Source organism: Herpailurus yagouaroundi, unplaced genomic scaffold, assembly GCF_014898765.1.
Source record: "Herpailurus yagouaroundi ecotype Mexico unplaced genomic scaffold, PumYag 139, whole genome shotgun sequence".
Taxonomy (NCBI): Eukaryota; Metazoa; Chordata; class Mammalia; order Carnivora; family Felidae; genus Herpailurus; species Herpailurus yagouaroundi.
In genome coordinates this window covers 29,715,179-29,737,689 of record NW_024412394.1, presented here as the reverse complement: position 1 = coordinate 29,737,689, position 22,511 = coordinate 29,715,179, and the positions used below count along the sequence as shown (strand labels likewise).

Sequence of the window (22,511 nt, the reverse complement as noted above, 5' to 3'; positions counted from 1 at the left end):
AATTCTCTTAAATCTTCTTTGTTTTGCATTTAAGAATTGCACAGCGGGGGCGCCTGGGTGGCGCAGTCGGTTAAGCGGCCGACTTCAGCCAGGTCACGATCTCGCGGTCCGTGAGTTCGAGCCCCGCGTCGGGCTCTGGGCTGACGGCTCGGAGCCTGGAGCCTGTTTCCGATTCTGTGTCTCCCTCTCTCTCTCTCTGCCCCTCCCCCGTTCATGCTCTGTCTCTCTCTGTCCCCAAAAAAATAAACGTTAAAAAAAAAAAAAAAAAAAGAATTGCACAGTGTTTGTTATATGAATGAAAGTATCTTGACCCAATCACAAAACTTCTTTATGTCTACTTCTTTCTATACAAAATGTGAATAACAAATTATTCTCTAAAGAAAATTGTTACGGGGTGCCTGGGTGGCTCAGTCAGTTAAGTGTCCAACTTTGGCTCAGGTCATTATCTCATGCTCTCACAGTTCATGAGTTCAAAACCAGCATCAGGCTCTGTGCTGACAACTCAGAGCCTGGAGCTTGCTTCAGATTCTGGGTCTCCCTCTCTCTGTGCCCCTCCCCTGCTCACTCTCTCTCTCTCTCATTCTCTCTCTCTCTCAAGAATAAATAAATGTTTAAAAAAATAAAGAAAATTGTTGGGATAATCAAAGGCAAATGTGTTTTCGAAAGCATATAGTTTGAGGCTCTATATAAATATCAATTATTAAAAATAATAATGTGTTTGGGGATTACACATAGTATATCCTATAACACTTCTGTGGGTTTTCATAAATGAGCTGCATGAAGTCAGAAAAAAAGGGACCCTAAAGATTAGCAACCAGCCTTGATAATCTGTAATTTATAAAATGGGATTTCCTGTTTACTGGGAGTTGTAGAAATTCCTCCTGGGTCTGCTTCACTCTGTCTCCAAATGTTTCAAAAACATGGATATACCAGGCTTACAAGAGCACAGCACAAGTATTTCCCAGTCCAGCTACATTTTAGCTTCTGGAAATGGTTTTGAGAATGAAATTAGCATACGGCCAATTTGCTGGATGCCCAGAGGTTCCTGGATCATGCTGATACATCTTTATCTACTCATTAAGATTATGGCCTGAAATTTGGTTTTCTTGACTTTATGCCTATTACTCTTGAAGTATTATAGATAAACAGTTCATTCATATTATGTTTCACTTTCTCCTTCTATGAAATGAATTAATTAACACTAAACTAAAAAATGTGCTTGATAAATATGTCAACTTACATCCAATTATATGTAATGTGTTCTCAACGGGCAGAAAATAGGAAATGATCTTCTAATTACATACACCTATAACACTTGTAAAAGATTTTTGTTATTACAAGGACAACATTTAAACCAGTATATAGATGATTAATACACAGTGCTTTTGTTTTTATTATATTTATATATTAATAAGGTCTCTTTTAGGAGAATTTAGTGTATATATACGATTGAATGTATATATACCTGTATATAAACCAAACTGTTGAACAAGCAAGCTCCTCTTGATGTGCTCTAAATGAAATAAAATCTTGTCTTTCATTTTCCATTTAAGAATCCATGTGATGAGGACCATCTTCCCTTGCCCTTAGATAAAACTTGAGCAGGTCTCAGAGATTCTCTATTTATTTTTTTTAGATGTTTATTCATTTTTGAGAGACAGTGCTACTGCACTACTGAGACAGAGTGTGAGCAGGGGAGGGGCAGAAACACACACACACACACACACACACACACACACACACACACACGGAATTTGAAGCAGTCTCCAGGCTCTGAGCTATTGTCAGCAGAGGGCCCAATGCAGGGGTCAAATTCATGGACTGCGAGATCATGACCTGAGCTGAAGTTGGACACTTAACCAACTGAGCCACCCAGGCCCCCTATTTCTGTTTCTGTTCCAATCATTATTATTTCTTTCCTTCTACTGGTTTTAGGTTTTGTTTGTTCTTTTTCTAACTCCTTTAGGTTAGGTTGTTTATTTGAGATTTTTCTTGCTTCTTGATGTAAGCCTGTATTGCTACAAACTTCCCTCTTAGAACAGCTTTTGCTACATACTAAATGTTTTGGACCATTGTGTTTTCATTTTCATTTGTTTCCATGTACTTTTTGATTTCTTGTTGACACATTCATTGTTTAGTAGCATGTTGATTAACTTCTATGTTTTTGTGTGGTCTTTCCACATTTTTCTTGTGGTTGATTTCTAGTTTCATAGTGTGGTCAGAAATGATGCATGCTATTACTTTGAGCTTTTTGAATTTGTTGAGGCTTGTATGTGATCTATTCTGGAGAATGTTCCTTGTGCACTTGAAAAGAATGTGTATTTTGAAATTTTAGGATGGAATGTTCTGCATATACCTATTAAATCCATCTGGTCCAGGGTGTCATTCAAAGCCACTGTTTCCTTGTTGATTTTCTATTTGAAAGATCTGTCTATTTGATGGAAGTCTGGTACTAAAGTCCCCTACTATTATTGTATTGTTATAATTTAGTTCCTTTATGTTTGTTATTAACTGTTTTACGTACTTTTATACTTGTCAGATTTTCTTGCTGGGTTGTCCCCTTTATTATTACATAGTGTTATTTGTCTCTTTTTATAGACTTTGTTTTAGTGTATTTTGTCTGATGTAAGTATTGCTACTCCATCCTTGTTTTGACCTCCATTTATATGATAAATGTTTCTCCATGTCCTCACTTTCAATCTTCAGGTGACTTTAGGTCTGAAATGAGTCTCTTAAAGGCAACATATACATGGGCCTTGTTTTTTTTTTAATCCATTCTATTACCCTATGTCTTTTGATTGGAGCATTTAGTCCATTTACATTAAAAGGAATTATTGATACATATGTATTTATTGCCATTTGTTACTTGTTTTGTGGTTGTTTTTGTAGTTTTTCTCTGATCCTTTCTTCTCTTTCTCTCTTTCATGGCTTGCTAATTTTCTTTTATGATATAATTGGATTCCTCCTCTTTATTTTTTGAAAACCTATTATTTTTTTTAATTTGTGGTAACCATTTGGATTATATATAACATCTTTTGAATATAGCAGTCTATAGTAAGCCAATGGTCACTTAATTTTGAATTCATTCTTTACTCCTCTCCCCTCCACATTTCAGTTATTTGGTAGATACATTTTTGATGATTACAGAGACATAATAATTTAATACTATTGTTATTTTATTGACATATATATAAACTATACAGGGAAAGGTTAGAACTACTTAGTCTTATGTACTTCATAGGACTTTGTGCTTGGAAACCCAGTGTCTATAAAAATTTGTACTATGATATGTGATATATGGTTACATCCACAAACCAGATGGAACCCCAAATTTAGTGAAGAGTGACTTGTAATATCCTTGTGGGTAATGGAAATGTATGGTGCTTGGAAAGTGTGACTATTGAGCAGAAACAGCATTGCAATTTTAACTGAAATATGCTATATCCAACATCTAATCTCTCTGCCTCAGTTACATAGTGTATCAAAGGATTTGCATGCACACTGATAGAATTAAATAAAAATCTGACTATTTCAATGATGATCCACAGGATAAGAAAATATTTTTAGAAACTTAGTAGCAGTTTATATGAAGTTCTGATTTTATACCTGTGTAGAAATACCTATGGATATGGATCAACTAGGAAATGTGAACTTGGCTGTAGAAAATTATAGATGAAAATAAGTGTCTCCATCAATGCCTATAAATAAATTCAAATAAGTGTGAATGATAGAGGAAAAAGAGTAAAAGAGCTGGTCAAAAAATATCAAAAGGCCTATGGAGTTATATGGTCTTAATACCATGCTTATTTTTTAAAAACTTTTTGGGGTGCCTGGGTGGCTCAGTCGGTTAAGTGTCCGACTTCAGCTCAGGTCACGATCTCGCGGTCTGTGAGTTCGAGCCCCACGTCGGGCTCTGGGCTGATGGCTTAGAGCCTGGAGCCTGCTTCGGATTCTGTGTCTCCCTCTCTCTCTGCCCCTCCCCCGTTCATGCTCTGTCTCTCTCTGTCTCAAAAATAAATAAACGTTAAAAAAAATTTTTTTTTTAATTTTTCTTCCAAGTTTTTATTTAGATTCTATAGTTAATTAACATCTAGTGATACTAGTTGCAGGTGTAAGATTTAGCGATTCATCACTTACATACAACACCCAGTGCTCATCACAACAAGTGCCCTCCTTAATACCTATTACCCATCTAGGCCATCTTTTACCCACTTCCCTTCAACAACCTTCAGTTTGTTCTCTATCATTAAAAGTCTCTAGTGGTCTTCTCTTCCCCCTTCTCATATGTTCTTCTGTTTTGTTTCTTAAATTCCACATTTGAGTGAAATCATATGGTATTGGTCTTCTCTGAGTTATCTTGCTTAGCATAATACTCTCTAGCTCCATCTACATCATTGCAAATGGCAAGATTTCATTCTTTTTGATAGCTGAGTAATATATGCCACTTCTTTATATATTCATCAGTCAATTGACATTTGGGCTTTTTCCATAATTTGGCTATTGTTCATAATGTTGCTATAAACATCAGAGTGCATATATCCCTTCAAATCATATACCCAAAGGTACAAATCATGTACATAAATTTGAATTTATGTATCCTTTGGGTACATAAATACCTGGCAGTATAATTAAATATCATGCATTATAGATAGTTCCTATTCCCACTGGATTGTTCAGATTCTAATGGTCATCTTGGATTTAGTAGCCATGTTCATTATGATATATTATTGCCAAAAATGTTGTTCAATATCTTTTAAAACCTGATAGGGGGAGGGGTGCCTGGGTGGTTTTGTTGGTTAAGCATCCAACTCCAGCTCAAGTCATGATCTCACAGCTTGTGGGTTCGAGCTCCGTGTCGGGCTGTGCTGACAGCTCAGAGCTGGAGCCTGCTCAGGATTCTGTGTCTCCCTCTTTCTCTGCCCCTCCCCTTCTTGTTCTCTCTCTTCCACCCACCTTCTCTCAAAAATGAATAAACATTTAAAAAATTTTTTAAATGTGATAAGGAGTTATTGACCTAGGTTAGATGGTAGACTAGGCAGGAAAAAGTTATAACAGCCAGCCTATGATCAATTTCTCTTTTTACTAATCATAAGTTGCAATGGCACTGTCTTTCTTCCTTTTTTTAATGTGTATTCATTTTTGAGAGAGAGAGAGAGAGGGAACAAGCAAGGGAGGGGCATAGAGGGAGACACAGAATCTGAAGCAGTCTCCAGGCTCTGAGCTGTCAGCACAGAGCCCGATGTGGGGCTCGAACACAAGGACCGCGAGATCATGACCTGAGCTGAAGTCGGACGCTTAACCGACCGAGCCACCCAGGCACCCCGGCACTTTATTTTTTCTTTTAAACATCCTGTTCTACAGCTTCTTTGGCCCTTTCTGCCTGGATGTGAAAGAGCAGTGTATTGGCACAGGCCATGTGAATATTGGTCAACACCTTGAAGTTCTTCTCCTCCTCTGTAATGACTCCGGCTTTCTTCTTCTTATAGACATTCCCTGTGGGCTTGACTAGTCCTGTCAGCTGGGTAACCAATTTGAGTTTTTCAGCAGAGCTGTTTTCCCTCTTGGGGGCAGAGGGCATCCTAGAGAAGAAGATGAGCTTGGAGCAGTACTCCTTCAGCCACTGAACATCAGCCTGCAGGGACTCTGTGTAGTTGTCTGCCTTCTTCGATCCACTGAGATCCCAATAGCTCATGCCACCTTCTTGTCAATGCCAGCCACCCTAACTCTTCCAAGCTGAAACCCCAGCCAGCTCATACTTTGTTGTGCTACTTCCTCATAGGGCACCTCATGATGGGCCAGGTGGGTCCGGACAGGTCCAAACAGGGGATGCGGGTGATGGGGCTTGCTCTGGCTTGCCAGGCCTTGTGTCTGCAGAACGTCCATGCCAGCTGGTTGAACCATGTGGCCACATACTTGCTGCAAGCTCTTGTGGAAGTGGGGCTTCAGGATCATGCCATTGTGGCCAGTGCCACGGCTGCTGCCTATGGGCCTGGGGGCACAGAAGAGAGGAGCTAGTCAGGGCCCAGGGTCTAGCTAGATGCAGTGGCTTGCTCCCCACCAGAGCCCAGGCCTGGTCCTGTCCATGTGATCAATTTCTTCCATGATTAATTAATGAGGGGACACTCTGGAGGAAGGAAAAAAAAATCAGGTGACCGAGTGTAATTTCCTTGTATATATGATAATTGATTGGGGAAATAGATGAATGATACTAGTCGTTATCTATGCAGTACTCTTAATGTCCCTGGATTAGAATTGCATAAGTAAAATACATATATTTTACAGGTAATGTTACATAAACTTTGCAACTCTCTGGGGTATAGGACATAGATGTTTCATAACATCTTGCTGTATGGAGTAACCTGTGAACCTCTTATTAAAACCTCTCCTACTATTCTGGAGCAGAAATCATGTGTATGATGTGAAAAAGGAAGGGCCCACAGAAGAGTCACATGGGATGATTTTTCTCCCTGCTTTGTCTGGCCTCCAGATTACTTGATCTTTAAAATTATTAGTAAAGCTTGATACAGTGTAATTATCTATATGATTCTAGATTGAATTGTTTTGGATTCTAGAAACATTGATTTGCTGAAAAATTATATTTTAAGAAGAAATTAGTGTGAATATTCTAAGCAACTGTCACCTATGATTTTGAAATTGTTTTGTTGTTCTAATTTTTTTTTTTCATAGAGAGCTGATGTTATATTCTTATGTCTCTTCTTGCCCCTAAAAGAAAATTGGAGTTGGGGTTATTCAGTGGTGAAGGAGTGAATGGGAACAAGCACTAGAGAGGATGATGGGCCTGCTAATTGAAACTCCAAATAGGCACTGAGGGAAACCTCTCTGGCTTTCACAAAGCAGAATAAGAAAACTGAGTGGGCCAGATGCTTTTATATTATTGTGGAACATTAATTTCACTGTGGAATCAATAGGTTCACTTGAAAATGTGAGAGGTTCCCACTGTCAAAGTTTATGAGGTAGGGACAAATTTGAAGCCCTCCTTATTGGCACCACGCTATTATATAGTGTCCACTGTGTAACCCTCATCGAATGAGTTTGGATAGAAAATGTGTTGGCACTTCTAGATGGGATCTAGAAGATTAAAATTTCATTCTGTAACGTATGTGTTCTTAAAGTCAACTTAATTGTCCTCTTATGTTCCATTTAAGAGGCCTCTGTGGCTAAAATGTATATGCCATTGTTCTGGGTGAATATGAATATTAGATTAATAAGAATAAAAAATGCAGGAAGGTTTGGTAAGATACTTCTGATACTGTACTGTGTTGAGTTTTTTCCTTCACAGATATAATATTTCTGGCTGAAAACAGTCTGACTTCTAAGCCAGTAGGTTAAAAATAAAGAACAAAAGGTAGGAAAAATTTTGGCTTCTAAAGAGAGTAAGCTTTCTTCTCCCTTTCATCCTTTGCTGCAAATGCAAGTCAGCTGAAGTGAGTGGTAAACATTGGACCACTGAAAATGTGGAAATATATCATCCTCTTGTCTCTCTTTGTAATGTCCCTGGTTGGACAATATGATAAGAAGATCTTAGGCTGCCCTTTATTGTTTAGTAAGAAACCTCATCCCAGAGGGGGTTTGAGGTATAGATTTGACTGGTTCTACTGTGACTATCATTGCTTTCTTCCTCCTTTGGTATCTCACCATGGGGTTATTTTTATCTTTCACATGTCCATCTAGAGAGTCCATAGTCAAGGCACCACTGAACCCATTTCTTCCAACTATTCTCAGTGGCTACTCAAAGTTGCTGATAAATTTGGGGTATCATATATTAATTTTTAAAATAGGAAACTTTTTGTCTTGTATGCCCTTTTACCATATATCTTTTGCAAATCTGTGACTAGAATAGACAAATGGTCAGGGATTTTGGTTTTCAATATTGTGGTTTCCAGCCAAGTATTATTTCATCCTGACTAGCATCCCTGTTGCTGCTTTATTGCCACCTATGACTCCATCCATTTTGGTTGGCTAGGCAGTGCAGGGTGAAAATGTGAAGTGCTACCTATATTTTTGCAAATATTACATCATACCATGAATATTTGGAAAAGTCAGGGTGAATGCCCTGATGTCGTATTTCCTTTTCTCGGTGGCAAAAAAGGATTAATCAATGTAGGTACACCTGTTACTTGGGAATGAAGCCAATATCATTGATTTAAGAGTTCAGCATGTGTAGATGCTGCTAGGGGTCTCTCTTGCATCAATTATTATGGAAGTCATGCCTTAAAAAGAAAAAGAAGAAGACATCATGTCTCTTAAATCAACTTTGGTTGGTGGTGATAACACAGTTGTAAAACTTATCCTTTGAGTAAATAGAGGGTAAGAGACTGAATTCTGCTTTTTATAAGAACATGTCAGTTTTCTATAATAACTGTTTAAATCTCTAGACTCATCAGATGTGCAGTTAGCATTTGAAACTTACACTTAACAGTAAACACTTCAACTGTAGTATAGTATGTGGGAGGGGGAAGAAAACATTAATTATCTGATTGATTTAAGAAATAATTTAGAGTGTGTTATGTTTTCTAACCCTGCTTTTCCTAATAATCCTGAGTTGTCTTGGATGGGAATATAAGAAAAAGCTATGTAATTACATGTGTTACCAAAATAACTACTGCCAGTAAGAGAAGAGATACAAACACAAATAATTCATATTTAATTTACACTAATTAGTACCAAAAACCATCTTTGAACACTTTAAACAAAAATGCATTTGGGTTCTATAGTGTCTCCAATGTTCTTCACATTTTTCTTTCTATTCCTTTGTTATTTTAGGAATAAGTCAATATATAATTTCCCTCCCTTGGGGCACCTGGGTGGCTCAGTCGGTTAAGTGTCCAACACTTAGTTTTGGCTCAGGTCATGATCTTACAGTTCATAAGTTCCAGCCCCACATCAGGCTCCAAACTGTCAGTGCAGAGTCTGCTTGGGATCTCTCTCTCTCTGGCCCTCCCCCTCTTCTGCTGTCTCTCTCTCTCAAAACAAATAAATAAACTTTAAAAATAGTATTTTCCTCCCTTTTCTCAGTTTCATCTTTCTCACTGGATGCGATTATAAAAAGATAGATTTTTGTTACCTCAAATTCAATATTGGAAGTACTAACTTAATCACACCTAATTCAGGGATGAGATAAAATATAGATAGCTCAAAACTGATTTTATTTAAGTCACTTTAAACAGATTTATTTGTTTCAGGTATAACTTTTAAGTTTAGAATTCTGATGAGCTGAGTGCTAAATATTTCATAAATATTTTAGTTTTACTGTATATTGGTCATATTTTACATACTGATGGATAGTAACAATAAACAAAGGAGCTTTAAGTGATTATTGTCATATAACTTATGTTTCTGATGTGGTGGGAGACAGAAACTAATGATATAAATATTGAGTATAATTTTCAGGGAGTAGGTGATCAATATTAGGAGAAAATATAAGAAGGTAGGGACAAGATCATTTTACAGGAATGCCATTATAGATAGAATGGTAAAGCCAATTTTGGAGCCCTGAATAAAGCTGCAATTATCTGAGAAAAGTGTATTTCAGATATTGCTAACAACAAGGGAAAAGTCTCGGGACAGAAGTACTCTATGTGGTTGCAGTGGAATGACGCCAACCAAAATCTGAAGATGAAGAAAGAAAGAAGACCAGGAGCTTAATCACGTGTTTCTTTACAAACCATAGGAAGAATGATTTTTCCTCTGTGGTTTTGAGAAAACATTGCAGGGTTTGAGTAGGGGAGCAAGGTAATCAGGGGTGGGTTTAGCCCTTCTATCTATGATTACAGTTATAGTTGCTATCATGCACCCACACACAAAAGTAGAATATGGGAGAAAGTTTGTTGGGCAAATAATTTTGAGACAATTTGGCTTTAAAAAAGTTTTCTTGGGGCACCTGGGTTCTCAGTCGAGCAACCAGCTCGATTTTGGCTCAGGTCATGATCTTAGGGTCATGGGATCGAGCCCCATTTCTGGCTCTGGGCTGAGCATGGAGCCTGCTTAGGATTCTACTTCTTCCTCTCTCTCTGCCCCTCCCTTGCTTGCCTGTGTGCATATGTGCATGTGTGTGTACATACACTCTCTCTTTCTCAAAATAAGTAAAACTAAAAAAAAGTTTTCTTCACAGCAAGAACTCTGATACCATTTAAAATCCTAGTATCTTTGGGATGCCTGGGTGGCTCAGTTGGTTAGGTGACCGACTTCGGCTCAGGTCATTATCTTGTGGTTTGTGGGTTCTCTCTCTTGAGCACTCTCTCTTTCTGTCTTTCAAAAATAAATAAATATAAACAAATAAAAATAAAAACAAAATAAAATGCTGGTATCTTCAAAAAAGAGACTATATATGTAGTATATTAAAATTGCTGACACAAGACTCTTCTCTGAAAGATTATTCTGTGATTTGGGGGATGCACAGTTACTATACTTACAATCTCTTTCCTAAAGATTATTGAAAAAATATGCCCTCCTCAATACCCTGTTGGAATGAGCACTGGGTGTTGTATGGAAACCAATTTGACAATAAATTTCATATATTGAAAAAAAAAGAAAAGAAAAAACATGTAAAATTACACTCTCTGTGGGATATGTATAAGGAATATGTAACACTGTCCAAAGTTCTAAAAGACTTCAATAAAAATAACACTTTACAGATGATTCTCATTAAATACACAAAAAAATGGAAATCTAAGGAAACTTTTAAGGTTATAGCATATGTTGGGGTGCCTGGGTGGCTCAGTCAGTTGAGTGTCCAACTTTGGCTCAGGTCATGATCTCACAGTTTGTGGGTTCGAGCCTAACATCAGGCTCTGTGCGGACAGCTCAGAGTCTGGAGCCTGCTTTGGATTCTGTATGATTCTCTCTTTATCTCTGCCCTTCCCCACTCACACATACTCTCTCTATATATATGTCAAAAATAAACATTTAAAAAATTGTTTAAAAATACTATAACATATTTTTTAAGTTTATTTATTAATTTTGAGTGAGAGAGAGAGAGTGCAGGGGAGGGACAGAGAGAGAGGGGAGAGAGAATCCCAAGCAGGAACCAAGCCATCAGCACAGAGCCTGATACAGGGCTAAAATTCACAAACTGTGAGATCATGACCTGAATCATAATCAAAAGTTGGACACTTAACCAACTGAGCAACCCAGGCACCCCTAAGACTATAGCATATTTTAGACACTGTGGTGTTTTAACAACCAAAATTTACTATGTGTCATAAACTTTAAGTCTTATACATATGTTATTTAATATTTAATTTTCCTTGTGTAGGCATTGGTACCTGACCCTTGCAGAATATGAACACATTACATGGAAATGGTAAACTGAGCAAATCCAATTCACTCAGATAGTCATCATCATGGACAGATGTCAAATCTAATTGTGTTTGAATGAAACATGTGATCATAAACACTATACCAAAAGGCCTGACATAGTAAAAAGTATTACATATCATGAGAAATATCCTAAAGCTATGATGCTATGTAGACATATTGGACAGTCTTGATATTTAGTATTAGTGTTTTTTTATGGTAAGGACATCTGTTCCACAGGGGAAAAGATGATATCAATGTGCATTTTTTAAAAATTTAATCTAATTTACATAATTGAGGACCATAAACATGATTGGGATCCAAAATCAATTAGATTAACTTTTTACATTCTGAATTTCATTTCAAAATATTTAGCTGTTAACTTTTATTTGGTTCACCTAGAGAGTGTCTCTCTATCCAATGCCTTACATAACACAGAAAGGAACCCATGACATCAAGAACCTACGAGATTCACCTAAAAACACTAATACACCATTAATTAGAAATTAGAATAATCAAAAATGTTAAATAATAAATTAAACTTTGAGAAAGTACACTATTGGGAGAAAAACATTAGACTTGCCCTTTCTTCTAGTATATTAGCGTATAATACCTTACACCAAAAATGATTGAGGAAAAGTTCAAAAACAGCAAAGATAGAGTAGAATATGGTCTTAAAAATATAAATATAAAACATTTTATTAAACAATAATAGAATAATGCAATAAATATCTCATGCTATGCCCCTAACCAATATTTGCCCCTCCTTTGTATATTAAAGTGCTCAATAATTTTATTCTCTAATATTCAAAGATAAGTTACTAATAAGTTCTTATATTTAAATAGCATTTCTTAAATGTATTTAAATTAAGTGACCTGCTTTATACTTATAAAAATGACATAAGTAGAGCCATTTTTTATTTTTACTATTTATTGATTTATTGCTTTAATTTCAAGTGTAGAATTTAATGATTCATCACAGCACCCAGTGCTCATCACAACAAGTGCCCTCTTTAATACTCTCACCTATTTAACCCATCCCCTCACCTACCTCCTCTCAGTAATTCTCAGTTTGTTCTTTATAGCTAAGAGTTTGTTTGTTTTTCTGGTTTACCTCTGTTTTCTCCCCCTTCCCCTATGTTCATCTGTTTTGTTTCTTAAATTCCACATATGAATGAAATCATATTTTTCATTTGTATTTGTCTTTCTCTGACTTATTTTGCTTAGAATAATACACCCTAGCACCATCCATATCATTGCAAATGGCACACTTTCATTCTTTTTGATAGCTGAGTAATAGTCCATTTGTGTGTGTGTGTGTGTGTGTGTGTGTGTGTGTGTGTATAAACACACACACTACAATTTTTTTTTTTTTATCCATTCATTAGTCGATGGACATTTTGGGTCTTTTCATAATTTCAGCACTTTTAAAAATAGACCTGGAATAGCTATTTCATAGGAACTGCCTTGCGCATCCTGTGTCCTAAATCTTTGAACCAGGCCAAACTTCAACATACCAAGAAATCAGCAAGAATGAGAAAATCTTGTTTGAAAAGACTGATAAAAAGAACTTTTACCTGGGGACCACTTTGCCTGACCAATCAGTGATGTACAAATCTAGCCTTGCTTGTCAGAACAATGAACTCTTCTTAAAAACAACTTACCTAACATTTTTTTTTATGTCTATAAAAATCCTGAGTCTACTTCCTACAACCAGGACACTGTTTGGGCATCTATCTAAATCTATGAACCCTGAATTTCAATTCTTTGGTCCCAAATAAATGCTAGCGTCTTGAACTGGTTTCTTATTCTAAGTTTCTTCAAGAGGTTCCTCCCTCAGCAAGTCCAGTTGGTTTCATGTTTAAGAACTAGGATTCTTCTTATAAATATTTATCCCAGTGGACTGAAAATTCCAAAGATCAGTTGCAATTACAGTGGTCACTTTGGGGCTCTTTTGAACTCACAGAATTTGACTTGAGAACCACAGATTTAAAACCAGACAAATCAAATAGGATGCTTAATTGGTATTTGGAAACTTTAAAATGAACTCAAGACTGATTGCCTCTTTTCAGAATACTGTTTCCAACTTAAGAGAGAAAAATTCTCAGTTTGAAAAGAATCATAAGGCTTTACAGAATTACTTTTCTCTTCAGCCTCCGCTGCTTCAGGTTGCTCTCTCTCTCCCTCTTCTACTTTTCTTTGTCCCTCTTATGGCCAAACTCCTTCTTTACCCCCAATATCCCAAGATGTCTCTAGATCTTCCTGTTTTATCCTTTTCACACTGTCCTGTTCCAATGCACCTTTTCAAGGTTAGACCTAAAAGTTATACTCCTGAACATTTTATATTCTCCCTAGACAGAGGCTGAATTGAGAGTTATTGCCAAGGATTTCCAAGGGTTTCTGAAGACTCTCATCAGTTTGCTGACAAATTTAATATTTTCATCCAAAGCTACCACTCTGGTTTCTTTGATCTTTATCAGTTGATCCATCTATTTGTTGGACAGGGTCAAGTTTAACATTGGTTGCCAAAGGCTGAATGTCATTAGATGATCTCCAGTGGGTCTTACCATAGGACAAGGTACCTCTTGGGTGCATTGCTAAAGCTTTACATGAAGCCATTCCCCATGTCTTCCGTAAAACCATAGAGTGGAATAAAAAAATCCAGACATGTACTCAAAAGCTTAATAAACTAGTTTATGAATGCTATAATTAGCTTCAATTAGTTTTTTTTATGTTTTTAAGTTTATTTATTTATTTTGAGAAAGAGAGAGCACACTCAAGCAGGGGAGGGTCAGAGAAAGAGGGAGAGAAAGAATCTCAAGCAGGCTCTATGCTGTCAGTGCAAAACCCAAGCAGGGCTCAAAGTTAAAAACAAAAACAAAAACAAAAACAACAACAACAACAAAAAACCATGAGATCATGACCTGAGCTAAAATCAAGAGATGGATGCTTAACCGACTGAGTCACCCAGGTTTGTAAAAAACCCAGACAGTGTCTTACACAGAAACACCAAAGGCAATCTTCTAGCACTAAGCCCTCAAGCCCTCTAATGGACAGAGGCTACTCCCAGGAAACACAAGAGGTTTTTCTGATTTTGCACCTTAATCATCTGGGTGAAACTTCCTTAATGATCAGAAATGAGGTTCTTACAATTTTAATTGACACTGGAGCAACTCTTCTGTGCTCATGCTCAAACAATCCTGTACTGATAAAAATTCCATTGCTGGGAATTTCTAATAAACCCTTAACAGCTCATGAGTCTCTTTCCTTACCTTTTCAGTTAGGCACCTCTTCAGGATAGGCATTCCTTTTTACTAGTTCTCTTAGCTCCTGTCAATCTACTTGGGAGAGACTTCTTAGAAAAATACCACATTGCCATTTCCTTTCCCAAAAAAAGGAAATCATTCTATTTTTTTAAATGTTTATTTATTTTGAGAGAGAGAGAGAGAGAGAGAACAAGCAGGGGAGGGGCAGACAGAGAGGGAGAGAGAAAGAATGCTAAGCAGGCTCCACACTCAGCACAGGGCCCAACGTGGGGCTCCATTTCATGACCATGAGATCATGACTTGAGTGGGAACCAAGAGTCGGACACTTAACTGACTGAGCTACCCAGGCAACTCAAAAGAGAAATCATTCTTAAAATCAATTCAACCCCTCTTTTAACTGTCAGCATTGGAAACCTTTCAAAACCTCTAATATTCTTTCCCCTTAAATCAGCTAGTAAGGACACTGAGAGCTTAACTTTCTTAGAAAAAGCTCCTAAAGGACTTAGGGGAAAACCTAGGATAGATATCAGGTGGATCCATTCTGCATCCCCAGTTAAGTTTCAAGTTGATCCAGGCAAACCCCTTCCTAATATCAGGCAATATCCTTTAAACCTTGAAGCTATTGCAGGAATAAAACCAATTATAGAGGAATGCAAGTCTCCAAACCTTGTAGTCTCTTTCATCAGCCCTTGTAAAGCATTCATCCTTTCTGCAAAGAAACCTCATGGACAAGGGTGCAAGTCTGTCCAGGAACCCAAAGCCAACAATAACATTCAATTCCCTGACCCCCAGTTCTCCCTAACCTTCGCACTCTCCAGACTCCATTCCCACAAAGAGTAAGTTTTTCACTGTAATTTGGTTTCTGTAATGCCTTCTTTAGTATAAATGCCAGTTTTTACTTGCCTTCATTTGGGAAGGACAAAAATATGTTTGGAGTGTGATGCCATAAGACTACCCAGACAGTCCTTATTTTTCACAAATCTTCATGCAGATTTGGCAGGTGACACTTTCCCACAAAAAAATTAATCCTTATACAGTATGTTGATGCTCTTCACTTTTGCTCTTCTTCCAATGAAGCATGTAAGCAGCATAGTATCCACCTCCTTAAACTGTTAGCAACTAAAGACCACAAAGTCTCAAAAAAAAAACCTTCATTTCATCCATACTCAATGAGTTAAAATATCTGGGGCATTTGATCTCTGACCAAGGTCTCCTCTTGTACCCCAACAGCCTCCAGAGCATTTTAAGCTTCCCACAGACAAAAACCAGGAAGAGATACCTTGGAGAATTTTTAAGCCTTGCAGGATCTTATAAGAACTGGATACCAAATTTGTCTTTTATAACCCAATTCTGTTATATTCTACTAAAATCTGACAAATCAGATACCATACAATGGGAAGAAAATACTCACATGGCTTTTGCCCAGTTGAAAAGACTTCTCAGCCCTCCTATTGGGGCACCCTAATTATCAGTCTTGTTTTTGTTTTTTTTGTGTGTGTGTGTTTTTTTCCTTTTTACAGAGAAAGAAGGAAATGCCTTGGGTGCCCATATTCAAAAATACAGAGTTAACATAGACCTCTTGGCTGTTATAGCCAGTGTTAGACCCAGTAGCCAAAGGACTTCCTCTTTGCATGAGAGCTATTTCAGCTACAACTGCTTTAACCAGACCAACAGGAGAGATAGTCATGGGCTCTCCCTTAAGCATTTGCTTCTTGTGCAGAAGCCTTATTAAATTCTCATCACACTCAACATCTTTTTGTAAGCCGATTCACCTCTTCTAACTTAGCTCTACACTATCTTTTGCTGCTTTTTTTTTTTTCTTTTTAAAGAGATTACAGTTATAACATCCTCCACAGGATCTGTCATTCAGGAGGCAGGCTCTGCCACAACCTCCAAGGGCCACCTGAGGAGCGGCTCAGGTTCTGCTCCACTCTCACTCCGTATCTCATGCGATGGGGCGGACCAGGCCCTGCGTGGAGGTAGTGGCAGTGCACCTGCCACGTGGACCCCAGCCGAGGGAGGGGCGGAAATCCGCTCCCTCCGACTGGTGGGCTACTGGGAGGAGCCTCGGAGCCTGGGACAGGGTTCAGGGACTCTGCTGCACCTGCCTGCCAAGCCTGGGCCCACTTCCAACAGGAGGTCTCTCTGAATCTCTGCTCCCTTCACCTGTTGTGTAGACATGCCATGACTCTTCTAACCTTGACTAACAGCTGACACCTAGAGCTCACTCACAGAAAACTAATAATGCGAACGCTCTTGGTTTTCTGATAGTTCCTATATAGGAATAATGGAAGGAAAAACTGTGCTGAATGTACTATTACCACTCTCTTCCAAATGTTGGAGGCAGCTCTTTTACCAATGGCTACCAACAGCCAGAATTTTATGCTCCAGATAGAGCTCTTTACATTTAAGCAAAAGGTAAAACAGTTACTGCTACAACTTCATAGTTGTTCATGATTTTGATTTGCCTTGGATGCTGTATTTTTAAAATCTGGGGGTATTACATTTAAAAAATGTAGCTTTGGGGGCACCTGGGAGGCTCAGTTGCTTAAGCATCCAGCTTTTGATTTTGGCTCAAGTCATGATCTAATGAGGGTGGGATTAAAGGAAATAATTTAGAAGATCAAGCAGTAAAATCAGCCTGCTTTAAATTCTGTTGAAACTGGGAACCTCAAAGCAAATACTATTTTCCTAAAGAAGATTTGAATCTTCTCATAAAGGATGCCTAAGCCAGCATAGCACACAGAGAAAAACTTTATTGGACTGACCATTCTGTTTTCACTTCCTTGACAAATTTAGAGTACGATCCAAATAACAAACCAGTACTATCAGAATCTATGGGGAAAAAAAAAACCCACACAAACAATTACTTGAAATAGCCCATCAAATGACTCACTGGGCAACTGACAAACTATAAGCTTTATGAGGCAATATTAGTGGGAAATGTTTCTAAGCTGCTAAGAAAGTGCTGTTAACCTGCACTTTTTGTCCAAAATTTCACCTAGGGAAAATGATTCAGACAGCTCTCAGCCATTTCGATTTACCTAGCGAGGCTTTCGAGATCTGGCACCTTCTCATGATTGCAACTAAGGCCTTGTCATGAGGTGTGTGTTTTCTCATTGGGTTGACGCATTTTCTTGCTAGTATGTTACTACCTCAGCTGTTGGCAAAAATTTGTTAGAAAAGATAATACCTGCTTAGGGCATACCCTTGAAATTATATGGTGACGGAGGAACCCACTTTACTGGCCACATCGTGAAGCAAATATACTCTTTTTGGTTTATATTACAACACTTCCGTTGTACCTACCACCCTCAGTCCTGTGGACTGGTGGAAAGAACAAATGACATCATTCAAACACAATTGGCTAAATTTATGGAAACATTAAAATTGACTTGGCTTAAAGCACTTCCTATTGTCCTATTGAATTTAAGAGCTGCTCCCTTCCAAAACCATAAGCTCTATCCCTTGGAGCTTGTAACTGGGAGACCCATGCATTTGGCCCCAGCTGCATTTGATGTTTAGTTAATTAAAGGAGATATTCTCCACTTTTGTAAGGGACTAATTAAGGTCTTGGACAAAAATCATGCCCTAGAGAACAATCTTTTCACAGCACGCTCCAGGAAGACAAAGAAATAAAACACAACCTACAACAAGTTCCCTTTGTTTATTGGAAGCGACATCTTCAAAAGGATTCCTTACAATTTAGGTGGAAAGGACCATATCAGGTACTCTTAACTAACTTTTGTGCTACAAAACTAAAAGGTATTGATTCTTGGATTCATGTTTCTCATTTAAAGAAAGTTTCTACTCTCTGCTGGACTGCTGAATCAAAGGGAGAATTAAAATTAAAGCTCACCAGTAATTGAAGCAGATGACATCTGATGCTGACAGCTTTCCCGGGATTCTAAGCCAGGCCCATATACCCTATGGTTCTTGTTCATACTATTAGTATTGTCTTACTTATAATTTTTATGCTTCACTCCCTGTATAGCCTTAAACAAAGTTATTCAGTGGATCTGTGCCTTAAACTTAGAGTCAGACTAGTTCAGTAAAACTTCTGCAATCTTTAGGCTTTCACTTCTCCTCATTGCCTTTTATCTGTTAATTGCCTACTAGAAAGGTTCCCCTTATTAACACTTGGATTTGGAACATACCATAACATTCTTGTCTTTACAGAAAACATTGTAACCGCAGTGTTAGCTATTGAAATTATTTTCTTTGCATGTATTTTTTTGATCAGTCCCTTTCTACCTTGTGAATGAGGAAGATAAAAGATAATAATAAAAGAGGCCAAACATCAGCTCTAGTGGTTACTTTTTCTTTCCTTCTTTGTCTTCTCCTGGAAGGATAACTCCCTTGTCTGCATTTCCCATTTCCTTGCATATGAAGGAGATTTGACAAGTTGTTGGGTTTGTCATCAGAAGCTTCACTCTATATATGAAGATAGAGATCTTTTAGTACATCTAATTACCAACCTCTCTGTCATTTCTCCCTTAATTTCTTGTGCTAAATATACTATTAAACCTTCATATCCTGTAAAACTTACCTGGACTCTGTCTGAACTTCTTGCCTACCCATTCCAATCTCTAGAGATTTAACACTTGTAAAAATGGAACATTAAGCTTGCCATGAATCACAGATTTCCACAGTTTTTCCTTTGCAACCTTTACATCTCTATGTCAATATAATTTTACTACACCTGCATATAACTATCTTAATTGCTTGCATCCTTCAGATCCTTCGTTCAATCAATCTCATTATGATAATTCCATGATCTGTGGCCCATTAGGACTTATTTTTACTTGTACATGGCAGAACAATTTATGGAGGACACATTGCTTAAATTCTTATCAACTTGGAGGTTATTGCACAGTTGAATAATTGGCTATATCTATTTCATTACATAATCAATCAGAGGCTCAGCCTTGGACATCACTCTGAACTCTACATCACAGATTAAAGTGAGAATTGTCAGGTGGTGTCTCTGATAATGAAGGAGTAAGATTCTTGAGAATCTTTTTTCCATGGTGGCTTGCTAGTATGAATGACTACATGATCACAATTTTATCTAAAAGTTTAGGAGATATTGCTCAATCTACTAAGATAATACCTGCCCCAGGTCAATCTCTAAACTCATGCCAGTTGTTTTGGGTAACAGAATTGCTCTTGACTATATCTTAGGGGAGCAAGGTGGCATCCACACCATTGCTAATACCACCTGCTGTAGTTGGATTAATTCTTCAGGTTGTTGAAACACAATTATACAAAATTAGAGAACAAACCCACTGGTTACAATCGACATCTCTGGAAAGTTCTTGGTCTTTTGACTTCTGTAGTTGAAGTCATGGTTTAGAGCTATTCTACAATTTGGAATTAGCATCTTGCTTGTGGTTCTAAAGATTATTATTATTATAAGACTATCGTTTTCACAGTGCTGTAGAAATTCTATGAAAATAATGGTCACCCAATGTTCTGAATTGATTTGTAGTGTTTATTTGGTCAATGAAAAGAACTTTAGCAAACTTTGTTTATTTTATGGGACATGACAATAAGCTTTCCTCCATCTTGGGGCTCTTGTTGCTCAGATGTGGCCTAAAGGCTCCCAAGTTTACCACTTTCCCTCTAAGGTAGGATGAGACAAACCAGGAATGAGCCTTCCTGACAAGGAGAGATTAAGGAATCTGCCTGGCAACCAGGGACTGAAAATCAAAAATCAGAAACTCAATTCAAATGGTTTATCAGGAATGATTTCATGAAAAGATCTTGATCAAAATGAGAAAATGCAAAAAATAACGAGTAGAGCCATTTTTAAAATACAACCAAATCAGCCATTTCAGAGGAACTGCCTTGCATATCGTGTCTCCTAAACCACTGAACTGGGCCAAACCTCCAACATTCCAAGAAGTCAGCAAGAATGAGAAAATCCCATTTGAAAATACTGATAAAAAAGTGAACCTTAATTACTTAGCCTAGTGTCCATTTTCCCTGACAGATTGGTGGCATACAAATCTAGCCCCATTTGTCAGCACTAATAAACTCTTTTTTTTTTTTTTTTCAACGTTTATTTATTTTTGGGACAGAGAGAGACAGAGCACGAACGGGGGAGGGGCAGAGAGAGAGGGAGACACAGAATCGGAAACAGGCTCCAGGCTCTGAGCCATCAGCCCAGAGCCCGACGCGGGGCTCGAACTCACGGACCGCGAGATCGTGACCTGGCTGAAGTCGGACGCTTAACCGACTGCGCCACCCAGGCGCCCCACTAATAAACTCTTCTTAAAAACAACTTACCTAAACTTTTTTTGCCCATAAAAACGTTGAATATACCTTTTGAAGTCAAAACATTCTTTGGGTTTCTACCTAAGTCTGTGTACCTTAAATTGTAATTAATTGATCCCAAATAAATGTTTTGCCTCTTGAACAGACTTCTTGTTTTTAGATTGACATCCTTATTATCACCTTGTAAAATAGGCAAAGCACTTCAAGTTATTCTCTTTTTGAGGTTTAAAACTGGAATGACTTAAAATAACATGCATTTTAACCTATAATGAAATAAAATTTACTTAGTCTGAAATATAAAATTCTTCACCATCTATTTCCAAATTGCTTTTTTCCAACTTTATTCCATAATTCTTCACTAAGGTTTATGTGGTCTGTAACATCATTTTTTAAATTATTTTTTTCACATTCGTTTATTTTTGAGAGACAGAGTGAGACAAAGCACAAGTGGGGGAGGGGCAGAGAGAGAAGGAGACATATAATCTGAAGCAGGCTCCAGGCTCTCAGCAAGCACTCAGCGCAGAGCCTGATGCAGGGCTCAAAACTTCAAAACCATGAGATCATGACCTGAGCCAAACTCGGATGCTCAACCGACTGAGCCATCCAGGCACCCCTCTAACATCATTTTTTAATTTCCCTGACACTTGACATATGGTCATGCCTTAGGCCTCCATGAACTTACCTATATTTCCTGTTTTCCTAGAATGCCTTTTTTTCCTAGGAAAATCTTACTAATCTTTAAGCTGATCTATTATCAGGTTTCCTTCAAGTAGGTTCAATCACTTATTCATTCATTCCAATGAGACTTGAAAATGAGATTCATTTTATAATTCATTTATTTAAACTTATCAAATGCCTCATAATTGCCAGCAACACTGTTGGAGGTAGTATGGTTAACACAATAGGCCAGGCTCTGAACAAGTTCTTTGTATTCGTATTACACACCTTATGCACTGTGTTAATGATATATGTTTACCTGTCCCTCTCCCTGGAGGTACTGAGAGGATCTAGAAGTCAGGGGCTAGAGCCTCTTGCTCATCTTTGTATCTCCAGCACTGAGCATGGTACGTGTCAAGTAATAGTTACCTAAAACATTTTTTAAATTTTTAAATGAATATTTAGTGGCCTTTCCAGTCAAATATATCTCAAAAATAGCAGAGTAAGAAGCAAAACTTAGATTTTCTAAGTTCTGTATCATGTCCACTGTAATGTATGGGCTCCAGAAGGAATTCATTAGATATAACAATCATTCCACTAATCTGCCTTTGATTTACAATATATATATATTTTTGAGCACACTGGATGAAACTTATCAAAGACTTTCAAACAACTAAATTAGTGCTTAGTGTAAAATAGGCACATAACTAAGGAGCTGCCATTTCCTTTCTTTGCTTAGAGCACAATACTAATGAGCCTTTAAATTGGGGATCAGTTCTCTGGTGGTCAATTGGTTTCATTTGTCTCCTGGTCCCAGAGGGAAGTCAGATGCTCCTCTCTTGAAAAAAAAAAAAAAAAAAAAAAAAAAAAAAAAAAAAAAAAAAAAAAAAGGAAAAAAAGAAAAAAAGAAAAGAAAGATAATCCTAAAAATGTCCCCCACTAGTGTGTTGTAAGAGGACTATGAAAATGCGAGGGAAAAAAGTAGGAGATGAG

At 37.6% G+C, this 22,511-nt stretch overlaps 1 pseudogene; it reads right to left on the bottom strand.

Annotated features, from left to right (window-relative positions):
• Positions 1-5,329: 5,329 nt before the first annotated feature.
• On the bottom strand, positions 5,330-19,163 carry LOC121030040 (60S ribosomal protein L13-like; annotated as a pseudogene).
• Positions 19,164-22,511: the final 3,348 nt, after the last annotated feature.